Consider the following 15,999-nt stretch of genomic DNA (forward strand, 5'->3'; position numbering starts at 1 on the left):
TTTTACATAAAGTCGGTACAGCTCAGCTGTGGGCTTATGTCAAAACATCTATAATTTATTATAATTATTAGTGGGTCGACTTAACTCAAATTCGTTGACTTGTTTAGCTCAACTAAGGTTAACTGATTTGAGGGGGCAAGTGTTGAGAATATAAGGCTCGACAAGAATATACCGAAAATCACATAGATTTGTGATTGGCAAGTTAAGACCTACTTGATGAATATAGCATGTAGGTACAGCTCAGCTGTGTGCATTCTATATGATTCAGGGTTTTGGTCCTATTAGGAATTGTTACCAACTAATTCCCGATTCTGACAGTGAGGGCTGTTGGACTTGAATAAAATAATAGGAGTTATAAAAGACCTTTATTAAATAATTTCGTAAATACTAAAACTTTGCTTTAAATTTTAGATGGCAAACACAAGTACCTTATCTCTGCGAAGCATTCTCGAGAAAGAGAATATCCTCCTCGGTTCCAACTACCTAGATTGGTATAGGAAACTTAAAATCGTCTTAAGACATGAGAGAAAAATTTATGTGCTTGAAGACGAACCACTGAAAGAGCCTACACCCGATGCTTCAGAGGAAGATCAATCATATTATTCTCAGTATATGGAAGATGCACTGGATGTGCAATGCATCATGCTGTCTTCTATGTCTCCCGAGTTACAGAGACAGCATGAGAACATGAGTGCTAAGGAGATTGATCAGCACTTGCGTGAGCTCTTTCAAGAGAGTGCGAGAGTAGAGAGGTATGAAACCTCTCGAGCACTGTTTCGTACCATGCTGGAGGAAGGAAACCAAGTTGGGCCTTATGTACTCAAGATGATCGGGTACATAGAGAGGCTCGAGAGCTTAGGTTCTAAGTTAGACCAGGACTTGGCTGTTGACCTAGTCTTATCGTCACTACCTCCATCATTTTCTCAGTTTGTGTTGAACTTCAACATGAACAGCATGGACAAGAGTTTGACTGATTTGATGATAATGTTGAAAACTGCTGAGAAGGATATGAAGGTAAATCCTTCACTGCATGCAATGATGGTCAGAAAGACCAACAAGCGTCCAAGCACCGGGAAGTTCAATCCCAAGGCTAATACAGTGAAGAATCCTAAATATCAAGCTCAGAAGAAGCTTAAGAAAGGGATGCAGGTACCCCAATCTGATGAGAAGGAGGCAATATGCTTCCATTGTGGCAAGAAAGGTCACTGGAAGAAAAACTGCTATATTTTCATGAAGAAGAATGCCAGTGGAGCGGATGCTTCAGGTATCTTTATGATAGAGTGCAATCTTTCTGTTTCTTCATCATGGGTCATAGATTCTGGAAGTAGTTCTCACATTTGTGCGAACATGCAGGGTCTAAGTGACTGCAGACGGTTGTCCAAGGGCGAAATGCACCTACGAGTAGCTAATGGAGCGAGAGTTGCTGCGTTAGCTGTAGGAACATATTCAATAAATTTGCCTAGCGGACTTGTTTTGAACTTAGAAAATTGTTATTTTGTTCCTAGTTTCTCAAAGAATATCATTTCGGTGTCAAGTTTAGACACCAAGGGATTTGTATTTCAATTCAAGGACAAGTTATGTTCCTTTTATTTGAATAATATATTCTATGAGAATGGTTCATTGAATAATGGTCTTTATGTTCTTAACTTAGATGAACCGATCTATTGTATTGAAAGTAAGAAACAGAAATTACATGACTCAAACTTAATATACCTCTGGCACTGTAGACTTGGTCATATAACCCAGAAACGCATCGCTAGACTACTCAATAATGGGTATTTGGACTCTTTTGAATTAGAGCCCATAGATACATGCGAAGCGTGTTTACAAGGAAAAATGACCAAGAAGCCATTCACCAAGATAGGTGAACGGGCAAAGGAACCACTAGAACTCATACATAGTGATGTTTGTGGACCATTGCAAGTTCAGGCTAGAGGAGCGTATACCTACTTCGTGACTTTTACTGACGATTTAAGTAGATATGGATATGTCTACTTAATGAGACATAAGTCTGAAACTCTAGATAAGTTTAAGGAGTTCAAGAATGAAGTAGAAAATCAACGTGGCAAGAAGATTAAGGCCCTTCGGAGTGATCGAGGTGGCGAGTATCTAAGTCAAGAGTTCATTGATTACCTAAAAGAGTGTGGGATAATTTCTCAACTTACACCTCCTAGGACGCCAGAGTGGAATGGTGTTTCGGAAAGGAGGAATCGCACACTCATGGATATGGTTAGATCAATGATGAGTCATGCAAGTCTTCCAATGTCATTTTGGGGCTATGCCTTAGAAACAGCAGCATACACACTTAACCGAGTTCCAACTAAAACAGTAGATAAGACTCCTTATGAGTCATGGTTTGGAAAGAAATCAAATTTGTCTTATCTAAAGATATGGGATTGTGATGCTTATGTGAAGAATGAAAATTCTAATAAGCTTGCAGCAAGATCCATAAAATGTATGTTTGTAGGTTATCCCAAAGCTACAATGGGATATTATTTTTATCTCCCAAGTGAGCATAAAGTTATTGTTGCTCGGTATGCTACTTTCTTGGAAAAAGAATTTATTTCTAAAGAAAATAGTGGGAGTAAAGTAAGTCTTGAAGAAATTATAGACTCTACAAACAGGTTGGAAGATGAACAGTTGGACAATGAGACAGTGCCACAAGCACAAGTGTCTCCTTCATCCGGGACTGCTCAAGAAACGCGAGATCAACGTAAGTCTACAAGAATACATCGAGAGCCAAACAGATATGGTTGGCTGGTAACCCAAGATGAGGAAGTGCTACTCATCGAAGATGATGAACCGTCGACTTACGAGGAAGCAGTTGCTTCAAATGATTCTGAGAAATGGCTGGAAGCCATGAAATCTGAAATGGACTCCATGTACACGAACCAAGTTTGGGAGTTGGTTGATGTGCCAGTTGGGGTAAAACCCATAGGGTGCAAATGGATCTTCAAGAAAAAGATTGACATGGATGGGAACATAAGTACCTATAAAGCTAGGCTTGTGGCAAAGGGTTTCAATCAACGTCATGGAATTGACTATGATGAAACATTTTCGCCCGTTGCAATGCTTAAGTCTATTAGAATTTTGCTAGCTATAGCAGCTTACAAGGACTACGAGATTTGGCAAATGGATGTTAAAACTGCTTTCCTAAATGGAAGGTTACAGGAGGAAGTATATATGGTACAACCTCCTGGTTTTATAAAATCCGAGAACGCCAATAAAGTATGTAAGCTCAAGAAGTCCATTTATGGACTAAAGCAAGCATCTCGGAGTTGGAATCTGCGATTTGACGAAGCCATTAAAGATTTTTCTTTCGTCAAGAATCCAGAAGAACCTTGCGTTTACAAGAAGGTTAGTGGGAGCAAGATTACGTTCCTAGTGTTGTATGTTGATGATATACTTCTTATAGGCAATGACATCCCTAGCCTAGAATCTACCAAGACTTGGTTGGGAGAGTGTTTCTCAATGAAAGATCTTGGAGATGCAACCTATGTCTTAGGTATTAGAATATACCGAGATAGACAAAGCAGGTTACTAGGGTTGAGTCAAGGTGTATACATTGATAAAATGTTGAATAGATTCGGTATGCAGGACTCCAAAAGAGGATATTTACCAGTGTCACATGGTGTGCATCTTTCCAAAGCTATGTGTCCAGGAACACAAGAGGAAAGAAGTAGAATGGACAAGATACCTTATGCTTCGGCTATAGGGTCCATAATGTATGCTATGATATGCACTCGACCAGATGTCTCGTATGCATTAAGCATGACGAGTAGATATCAGTCAGATCCTGGAGAGGGTCATTGGACTGCGGTAAAGACTATCCTCAAGTATCTTAGAAGAACAAAGAACATGTTCTTAGTTTTTGGAGGAGACGAGGAATTAGTCGTCAGAGGATATACTGATGCAAGTTTTCAGACAGATCGGGATGATCTGAAGTCGCAACAAGGATATGTGTTTTGTCTGAATGGTGCAGCTGTTTGCTGGAGGAGTTCCAAGCAAGAGACAATTGCAGATTCAACAGCTGAGTCCGAGTACATAGCAGCTTCAGAGGCAGCAAAGGAAGCTGTGTGGATTAAGAACTTCATAGCGGAGCTTGAAGTGGTTCCTAGCATTGTTGATCCAGTTGTGCTATACTGTGACAATAATGCGGCCATAGCACAGGCAAAGGAGCCAAGGTCTCACCAACGATCCAAGCATGTACTAAGGAAGTATCACCTCCTTAGAGAGATTGTTCAGAGAGGTGATGTGTTGGTTAGCAGAGTAGATACCAGCGAGAATATCGCAGACCCACTTACAAAGGCCTTACCTCTACAGAAACATGAGACCCATGTGAGGAGCCTAGGACTGAGAGTCCGTAGTGTTTGGCAATAGTGCAAGTGGGAGATTGTTAGTGTATGCACTTATGTGCCAAGACACTACTTGTGTATTTTGTGGATAAATAATAATTATTTAATAAAGGCAAGAATTTATCATTAATTATTTACTTTTCTGTACGTATATGATTAATGATAAAGTCCCACAGATTAATGGGTATATTAATCTGAAAGCAGTCCTTGATCGGATAGATATCTAGAGGGGACATGGATATCTAGATCAACGCTGAGTATGACTAGGTCGAGATAGACCGGAGGGATGGATATCCAAGTTGTACTTGGGGGTGCCTTGAGTTTAGAGGTACACTGGACACGATCCGCTCAAGAGGAGACCACATATTAAGCATCATTGGTTATTCCTCTTATGAACGAGTGTAACTGATCTTTTGACTTGAGACCTTCATTTATTCTATGCGTGGAGTTATGTGCTTTGATGCCGTTAAAAGCAGTCTTTAATCGGATTGTGATTAATACGGTAGTTGGGTGTATGACAAAGCGTAGAGAGAATAGTGTTGAGTCAATAGAGGATTTATCGCTCTCTTGGATTAGGAGTTAACATCCTGGCCGCTTGATAGAGATATTAGTGACTCAAAATCCATGGCCATGGGAGGAATGATTTATCATTCAAGAGAAGTCTATTATATCTTGGAAATCAAGTAAAACAATTAATTTGATAATGATGCATAATATATCGAATTAATTGGGATGTAGGCTTTAGATGAAGAGATTGAATTACACAGTAATCGGTTCATAGTGGTTTACAGTTTATGACTGATATTAATTTTATCGCGTTGGGTGGCTAAAAACTATTGCTGGACGGTTACCTTAGTCTGTGTATGGATTTACACTGCCTTCGTGTATAAAACCTAGAGGGTCGCACGCATAGCACGTAGACATGAACAAGAGTATCGGAAGCGAGTCGAGATCAAGATCAAATATGGATTTATTTGATACAAAGAAGAGAGAATTCGAATAGCCATAATCATGATGATTAATGGAGAATTCGAAAAGTCATCATAATGATAATTAATGAAGAATTTGAAGAGTTATCATAATGAAGGTCATAAATGAAGAATTTATGGAGTCTATAACTCTTCATCTTCCTTATTAATGAAGATCATAAATGATGAATTAATTGAAGACTTAACTCTTCGTATTCCTTGGAAGCTATAAATAGTCATCCTCGGAAAGATTCAAGTAAAGGATTTCATTCTCTCTGTTTCTCCTTCGTCAACTTCGTCTTCCACCGGAAGAGATCGGTAGTGCTTCCAAGACTTTGTCGATCCAAGTGGCTAGCACCTAACGGATCGTGTCGAGTTCGTGATCTAGTGCGCGTGGATACCGCCAGAGGAGTCACACGTGGGGCTCTTATCTGTCTTATTTGTCCGTGATATTATTCACACCTATCGAGGACTCGAGGTATGTTTTATATAATTTTGTGCAAAACTATATGTACCACGAAAGATCCATGATTTATTATATGTCTTCCGCTGCGCTCCGAACCCAACAACAGTAATATACTCTCTTTCATACAAAGTTTATATTGTACATTTACTAATTTCATGTTATGCTACTATGTAGAAATATACACTTTATGCTACTATGTTGTACATTATTTTATGCCAAATTCATTGTTTTTACTTTTTGATAACAGTTTTAATAAAAATTATTATTTTTAAGTATTTTTTTATTAAAGACAACGATTTATAAAAAATTCATTATCCATCAGTATTTTTTTGGGGGCAATGATAAATTTTTTTGGAAATTATTATTTATGAACATTTTTTCTGACTACGATAATGATTTTGAAAATCGTTGTCTATGAACATTTTTTTGAAGTTATGACAGTAATTTTTGAAAATCGTTCTCCTTTTGTAAAAACCTATTCCCTCTATTCTCTTCTTATACCAAGTATCTTAGATAGGGATGTAATCGAGCCGAGCCGAGCCGAACTCTTGAATATTTGAGTTTGGCTCGTTTATAATCGAGCCAAGCTCGAGTTTTATTTAACAAATATATTCATGGCTCACGAGCTTATTCGAGGTTTTATCGAGTTTAAACGAGCTTAATAAATATAAATCATAAATTTAAATATTCATTAAAAACTAAATTATATATTTAGAGAAAATTATAATAATATTATTAAAATTTATAATTTTATTCTAATAAATAAATTTAATATATTTGTCTATATTTTTCATAAGTACTAGAGTATAAAATTTATAAATTTAATATCAAAACTATTATTATTTTTATTTAAAAGTTGCTTAATGAGCTTAATGAACATGTTTACGAGCTAATGAGCCGAATATTGCGAAGCTTGAGTTTGGTTTGTTTATCTTAACGAGCCTCATTAAACGAGCTCAAACAAACTTTTATCGAATCGAACTTTGAATAGCTCGCGAGCGGCTTGGTTCATTTACACCCCTAATCTTAGGCAAATTTCATCTCTTCCACGTAACCTTGGATGCCAATGACCCCTCTTCCTCTTTTCCTCTACCAAGGTCGGTGGTTCAACCACCTTCCTCACAGTCGCTAGCTGTTCATCTCCTCTCTATCTCTCTCCTCAAGCTTACACCACATCTCTTCCTCAAGACACCCGACACCAAGCTCCCGACGCCACCTTCCATCCATCCTTCTTCTCCATTTCCAGTCATCTCTTCTTTTCGGGTTAGAAGAGAGAGATCCGATCATTTCATCTCCACATCCTCTTTGGGTTAGAAGAGAAGATTCGACCATTTTATCATCCAGCAATCCTTCATTATCGCCGGTAGCCCCCTCTCTTCTTTGGATTAGAAGAGGAGAGTTCCGTTCATTTCCTTTACTTCCAGACAACAACTATTCCCCTCTTCGAGTTAGAAGAGGAGAGCAACCTTCTTCCGGTTATTCCGACATTAGCCCTTCTGCAAGCGCCTTGAACTGTCGTCCACTTGTGATCTTCAGTCGATCTCTTCGTGTGTGGCTTATGCTTCTTGTTGGGTTGTTTCTTGAGTGTTAATTATTCATTTGTGTGTTATTGCTTGTATTAAACTGATCTCTTATGATTAATTTGTATACACTTTGGTTAATTTGATTCATAACCAAATGTGTTTGACAAAATGTCTTTTTACTTAGATAATTGTTGCAACTAGTTTAATTTAATTTTTTGTAATGCTTTTCTTGTTGAATTTAATTAAGATGTTTATTCTTGTTTTTAATTTTGGAGCAATTATGTTATATTAGATTAGATTTCGTTCCATGTTAAGTTCATGTCATGCTTACTTTTTGTTTTTGTAAATTTTCTTACAATTGTAATTTAGGGTAGATTAGATTTCTATTATTTGCATTGTCTTTCATTTATTAAGATTATCTTTCATTACATGCAATATTATTTTATTTCTTAGTGCACTCAAATCCAAACCTCAATTTAAATATCAAAAACCCTAAGCAATAATATTCAATCATAAAGTTATCATATTCTATTTTTATTAAGCATTTAATTTAATCAATAAAACACTCATATGTCAACTCTTATTGATGTATGAAGGAGTTTATTGGGGTAAATATTATCCCTCTTATAGAAGAAATCAACATTTTTAAAGATGATATTGTCATCCAGTTTCTAAATCCTAAGGTAAACCCAGATAGAAATTGATTAAGTAAGTTAATGATTTCATGTAGCGTATAACAAAATAATATGATCCTATGGCACTAGTTATAATCTTCTTTAGCCCTCTCTTGTAATATTTCAATATGCTTTATGAAAACAATTAGTATTTTCTGCTTCACTATGATAATTTAGAGAACCTATGGAGGTTCCCTAAGTAATTCTAGAAACAAGCACCTCATGATGCTTCTATTGCTAAAGGTGGAGAAAATAATGATAATGATGTCCCGGAGCTTGTGCCTGGAGAGACATTTGAACAAGCTACAAAGGAAAAATAAGCTTCATAGGTATGAATCTTCGAACAAGTTTGCAATCTGTTTTCTATATTATAATTGGTATGCCTATTACAATTTGAGATAGCAATCAGAACTACTTTCTTAGTCAGTGATGTGTACAATTAATTTTTAAAACTTAAGATTGTTTAAGGAGCTTATTAGGATTAATTTCTTCTTTTTATTGATGTGTACAATTAATTTTATAAATCTTAGTTGACATATTTTTGATTTCTTTTACATAGCATCTAAAGATAATAGTTTTTAAACATTGTAAAATCGTTGCCTTTGATATTCAAAGATAATAGTTTAAAATTATTACAGAATTATTATCAATCATGCACAAAGACAATAGTTTAAAATTATTGTAGAACTGTTGTCTTTTCATTTAAAAATAACAATTTTAAACCATTGTTATTTAGCACACTTTTATTAACTGTGTCAATTACAACAACTTTTAAATGGCAAAAATAATGAATAAAATCCATTGTTTATAAGTGTTTTTGTTGGAGTGATAAAACACTCTCTAGCAGTATACAAAACCATGGAATAACGACGTCATCACCCACTCCCATTCGTAGAATACATGAACCAATTTATAGCATACATCTACTAATTTCATGTTATGCTCCTTTATAGAAATATAAAACACTCTATAGTAGTATACAAAACCACGGAACAACGACACCATCACCTACTCCCATTCGTACAATACATGAACCAATTATACAACATGCATCTATTAATTTCATGCTATGCTCTTGTGCAAAGAGTTAAAACACTCTCAATTAGTATACAAAACCATTACACAACGACCTTGCCACCCACGACCTTTATCCAATCCATGAACTAGTTATGCAGCATAAACCTAGCTACTAATTTCATGCTATGCGATCTTGGGCAGAGAGATAAAATACTCTCTAGTAGTATACAAAACCATGGCACATTGACGTCGTGGCACACTCCCCTTCATACAGTACATGAACCAGTTCTATAGTATACACCTACTAATTTCATGCTACGCTGTTGTGTAGAGAGATAAAATGCTCTCTAGTAGTATACAAAATCATGGCACAATGATGTTGTCACTCCCTCCACTTCGTACAGTACATGAACGAGTTCTACAACATGGATCAGAAGGATTGGATGAGCTTAATCTCTATAAGATGAGCTTATATTTGATTAATACACACAACAACAAATTGTCATTAAAGAACTAAATCCTAATTAAGTGATTTAATACTTGTAGTATGAAAGGGGATTTATGTATTGGATGTTGATTCAATGTATAAATCTGTTAACCCTGTTCATTAACATTTATGAGTTGTTAATGATATATGATTTTATGTGGATGATCCCTATAGGATGAGTTTGATATATAAGGAAAGAAACACATTGATTAAGGCATCTTCTTGAACCTTGGCATTCAAGAGAGCTTCTTCTGTAAGTACCCCGGGTTGATTTTGATATGATCAATTGAGTTAAGTTAGATTCTGTGGTTTTGATGTCTTGTGTCTAAGTATGCAGAGACTTAGGGACATAAGAAGTTGAGCGAAAGATGTGGCAAGTGATAAGGATGACACAGAAAGTGAGTCGACAAGCTTGGTGCATCTGAGAGATAAAAAACGGTGGAAGCATACATCGGTGAACGAGAAGGACGTGCACAGAATGTTCGAGGGATAAGAAGCCTTGGACGAAGTCTATTTATGGAGAAGATCGGAGTTGGATTTAGGTGAACTCAACTCCGGATGACTAAAGCATCATCCAAGCGCTTGGAGTTGTTCATTCTCGGATGAACAGTACTCAAGATACCTCTAAGTGAATTAGAGACGCCCTCGTGCCTCTTGATGAAGGTGACCTAATGGAGCATGGAGGCGCCCTCGCGCCTCAAGAAGAAGGCACCCTACTGGATCATGGAGGTGCCCTGGATCAACTGAGGTGCCTCTCATCGACCAAAGCCATTGGCTGAACGTCGGAGTTCGGATAAAGCTTTATCCACACTAAAGTCGCCTCCAGCTGATTTGCGGTGCCTCCAGACCACGTCAGCATAATGATTATAAAAATTCCCCTAAAACTAGGAATTAGATATCAACAACTATATTCATTTTCCTAGTTATTTCTGAGCTTATCAAAGTGTGTAAGAGACTACTCTACTTTCATCGAAGGAGTAGTTTTGACTAGTGGAGTTTTTTCATTATCTTGGATTAATAACTATTCCGATTGTAACCAAGTAAACCTTTTTGCCTTATTACTTTTTGTTAAGTTGTTATTTTTTTGTTAGTTATCTATTTTTACTAATATTGTATTCTTGCTAAGTTCAAATAGTAAGAGAATTTTCTAACTTCTTTTCAAGGCTATTCACCCCCTCTAGCCAACCACTCCTTTACCTACATCTTCCTCCTCCTCTCTTCTCCATTTGAGAAGGACTACAGATTGTCGTCCGTTCCTGTAGAAGATCATTCCGCACTTGCAAGAACTCAAACGACAAGTATGATCAATGACTAATGCGATGAATTCAAGTTAGACCATTTGTTTGCCATTGCTTCCAGTTTCTATCCAATATAGCCTTATAAATGATGATAACTAGATCCTTAGATGCATCATATGGTTTTGTTTCGATGTATCTATATTACTTTCAATTGGTATCAAAGCTTAGGATTAACTTATTGTCATTTTTTAATGCATAAAGATTATTTTTGATGAATTGGAAATATACATTGATTTTGCATTCGACGTATTTTGGATGAGCGAATCCATGTATATCCATCGATTCTAGTAATGGATAGGCTAGGTTTTTACCTACATTTTGAGTTTTTTCTTATTTCAAAGAACGATAGTGGAATTAGGTTTTTGTATTGCCATTCTCAAGCGTACAAGCAATAGAAACTGAAACTCATGGCTATCAGTTCGACTATAAGGACTACCAATCGACTGATAGCAAGAAATAGAGCACAAAAAGTTTTTGGATTCAACTAAACGACTGATTAAACTATTATTAAATCAGTAGACTGATATCAAGTCTCAGTCGACCGATGTGCCCAAAATCATGAACAAAATGTTTTTGATTTGACTGGAGCATTCGACTAATCTGACTGTTATCAAATCAGTCGACTACTATTGTTAGGATGTATACTAAAAGCCTAGTTTTTGGTATAAACATTTATCTAGAAATAAGAATCACATTGGTCAAATGTCTACATTTACGATAAATGTAGTTGCTCAATTAATTTATATTGTAGATAACATGGTGTGTGGTGTCACACACAGAAGATCATGTTATCGGTTCCTTATAAATTATAAACAGTAGCTCACGACCAAAATGGAAAGGAACAAACCATTGGAAGGTCGTAGTGTAATTAGGAATTAGTTTATCTTGACTATATAATTACATTAGTACACTTAGAGTGTATTGAGTATGACCATTAGAGCTCGTTTCTTTTATACTGACTTTATAAAGAAACAAATACCTCAGTTATTATGGAAGTGTGTGCTCTTAATCCTAATATAATAACAAGCACATATATTTGATATTTATTTCTTTAATTTATCAATGGGTGAGATTTAGTTCGATGAATCAATAAGCCCGATAAGTTGGGAAATGATATCACTTATAGTGTGTGTTGTTGATTATAGAAGGAAACTGTGTCCTAGTAATCTAGGTTGATAATGTCCCTAAGATGAGCTCATAAAGATTGTCATGTTAAACCCTGCAGGTGGACTTAGTCCGACATGACGATAAGGTTGAGTGGTACTATTCTTGGATGAAGATATTAATTAAATGAGTTGTCAGTAACTCACTTAATTAGTGGACATTTCACATCTTAAACACAGGGAGACTAACACACTCATAATAAGAAGGAGCCTAAAAATGTAATTTGGGATTGGTGCGGTAGTTCAATAATAGTTCTCTAGTGGAATGAATTATTATTGATAAAATTAAGTTGTGTGTTCGGAGCGAACACGGGATGCTTAATTTTATCGGGAGACCAAAACCAATTCCTCCTCTCGGTCCCTATCGTAGCCTCTTATTTATAGAGTACTATACCCACCTATACCCACCTTCATACCCATGATAAGGGGGCCGGCCAAGCTAGCTTGTGGTTCAAGCTAGGGCCGGCCAAGCCTTGGTTCATGGGTGGCCGACCCTAGCTTGAACCCAAGCTTAGGTGGCCGACCCCCATTAAATTAAAAATAATTTTAATTTTTAATTTTTCTTATGTGGAAGATATAATTTATTGGAGAGAATTAAAATTACAATATCTCTCTTAAAAGGATCTACAAAAGATTAAAGAAAGAGATTATATCTCTTTCCTTATTTGTAGATTGGAAAGATATTTTATTTTTTCTCTTTGTAAATTATTCACATGTTGAAAAATTAAAATTATAGAAATTTATTTTTATCAACCATGAAGGGATTTTAAAGGGAAATTTTATTTTTTAAAAAATTTCTGAAGACAAATAAGGAATTTTTAATTGTTGATTAAAAATTATCTTATTTGCTCTCCATGAGGTGGCCGGCCACATACAATTAATTAGGAAATTTTATTTAATTTTCTTAATTAATTGTTGTCAAGTAAAGTTAAGGAAATTTTATTGTAATTAAATTTCCTTATTTACCAAAACTAAGGAATATAAAAGAGGGGGTTGGGGTGCCTTCATGAGATACAACCTCTATTATTCTCTCCCTCTTTACCTTGGTGTTATGGCCGACCATCCTCTCTCAATCTCTTCCTCTTTGTGGTGGCCGAAACCCTCTCTTGCTTGGAGCTCTTGTGGTGGCCGGATACTACTTGGAGAAGAAGAAGAAGAAGGAGAGAAAGCTTTCATCCCTTGGAGTTTGGTTGGTGTTTTCTTCATCCTTGGTGAAGCTTTTGTTTTGGCCGAACCTAGCAAGGAGGAGAAGAAGGTGCTTTGGTGGTCCTCATCTTGGAAGATCGTTGCCCACACAATGTCCGAGGTTAGAAGAGGAATACGGTAGAAGATCAAGAGGTCTTTCTAGAAGGTATAACTAGTATTTTTCCTTTCCGCATCATACTAGTTATTTTTGGAAATAATACCAAATACAAGAGGCATACGATTTTAGTGTTTTGAATTTGTTTTCGATGTAGTGTTCTTTTGTTTTTCTTTTCCTTGTGATTTGATTGTTCTTTTCGGTTGACCTAAAGTTATTTTAGGAAATTAAATATTAGTTTTCCTTAAAAGGTTTTGTCTAGTCGGTGGTGGTTGCTCCCATATCCAAGAAGGTTATGTGCCTCGCCACGTCAGTACTGGAAACCAATTTTGGAAATTAATATTTAATGGAATTAATAACCTAGGTGATTTGGATCGAACGTATTAAATTCCGCAGGAGATCCAAGTCAAAACCTAAAAGAACAAATAGATTAAATTTTGGATCAAACGTGTTAAGTTCCGCAGGCGATCCAAGTTTAATTTAAAAGAACACATGCTAGCTAGGAAAAAGGTTCAGACCTTTGTACAAAATTTTTGTACAGTGGAACCATTAGGTTTTCCGAGTAGCAACCAACAACTATAAGGTCCTACTTGGCTAATGCTCATTAGGTCACACACATAATGCTATTAGTTTGACTGATGCATTCGATTGATTCACCTGTTATCAAATCAATCAACTATTTTATCCCAATCAATAGATGCTCATAAATTCGAGCACATAAGGTTTTTGATTCAATTGAAGCATTTGACATATTCGATTGATTCAATTGTTATCAATTCTCAGTTGATTGATGTGCCCAAAATCATGAACAAAAGGTTTTTGATTTGACTGGAGCACTCAATTGATTATCATCAGTCAACTGCTATAAGGATCTAACCAACTGATGCTCAATAACTTGGGCATAGAAGCTTTTTGATTCGACTGAAAGACTTGACTGCTATGGTGCGGTCGACTACAGATACAAATTAGTTGACTATTTACAGTCTCAGTCGAATAATGTCTGATATCTGTTTAGCTCAATTTTTAACAATTCTTTTTCATGTATTCTTTCTCGCTTTTGGTGCTTAGTCGAACCTATACTATCTCCAAAATAAGAACTATTTGGGAGGCTAAAAGTATTAGCATAAATGGATGTATATCCATGTTATGGGTGATTGGCCCAAAGAAAAATCATTCATATGCTGGATGCATGTTTAAGAAATCTCACAAATCTAGTTTAGCATCTAAGTCATGCACGTAGTGTGTCGGCCTAAAGGAATGGACATTATGTGGCTGATTAAAAGTGGTGTGAGTGATGTTAAAAATATAAGCTAACTAAGAAAGTTCATGAATAAATATCATGCGTATAATGTGTCGACCCAAAGGGAAAAAAGTTATGTGGTAGATGAAGATAATTATGAGTTGTTTGGAGAGTACCAATAGCAAGTTATAATTAGTATAAAGACTTAATATAATGCTATACTAGGTATATCAATTAATACCCCCAAGAAGTTGTATGTTTTATTCGTTGCATTTTGTTACTGCACAACTATAAAGATACATGCCTTGTTTATTAAATTGAGTTATATTTTTGCTTTTATTTATATAGTACTTTCAATGTCTGCTAATTTGAACAACATTTCTGTGCACAAACTTTGGATAATGGAAAGAACATATACTAGTACTATTAGGCTTCATGAATCTAGACTTTGTATTTAGGCATGATTGCCTTGTACCTTTGACTAGTAATTCCATTGTTGATCAATAGGTGATATTTGACAAGTGGAAGCGATTAATTCGCATGAGTCTTATGATCATGAAGATGGTCATTATGGAATCACTTAGAGGTTCAATTACTAAGAATGAGGATGCTAAGACCTTCATTATGGAGTTAGCAGACCGATTTGTCTCAAACGAAAAGGTCGAGACTACTACACTTCTCACAAAGTTAGTGTTCATGCGGTACAACGGGAAGTGTAGCATTAAGGGAGTACTGTAAGGATCTCAAACGCAAAACAAGCCAAGCGTAGCAGAATATAATTTTAAGATCTTTTCCAGAAGATCCATGTGAAGGAAACCATATACTAGTTGTGATAAGAGTTATACCTTTGTTGCTTAAACACAAACTCCTGACAATAACTTTGTCCTTAATGGATCTTAGCATGATCAAGCGTTTGTACCTCTACGATATCCACACGAACACGTTTTGCCCATCTCATGAACTCACGATTTGGAGAAGAACAAACTTTGTGGTGCTAGCCACTTAGAAGATTCGACCAAAGCGGAAGAAGGAGGAAGAAGACTAGAAGATCAAGAAGTTCTCATGAAAAATAAACTCAAAAGACCTTTTATATATTTCAAGGAATACCAAGAGTCTCAAGGAATACCAAGAGTCTTTACCTTTTGGCGTCTTTCCAATAATGATACCAATTAATCTCCATTAATCTACATTATCCTCTTAATGAGTTAGATTTAGTATATTAGATTTACCATTAATCCAATAAGCTTATTCATCTCATAATTGGCTCTTAGGGCTAATACTAACAATCTATCACTAGTACTAGTGTCAATCTCTACAAAGATGACACCAATACTTTAGAGTAACCCATTATTCTTAAGGTCTTTAGTATTTTAGTCAAACTAAAATAAGCTCATCTCTAATCAATATGTTCTTTGTGTGTGACCCAATAGACTCTTGTAACCTTGACAATGTATCTAAAACTACTTTAGATACATAAACAATGAGTGACATTTAACAATGCATCATTG

The sequence above is a fragment of the Zingiber officinale genome, chromosome 6A, assembly GCF_018446385.1.
Source record: "Zingiber officinale cultivar Zhangliang chromosome 6A, Zo_v1.1, whole genome shotgun sequence".
Classification (NCBI taxonomy): Eukaryota; Viridiplantae; Streptophyta; class Magnoliopsida; order Zingiberales; family Zingiberaceae; genus Zingiber; species Zingiber officinale.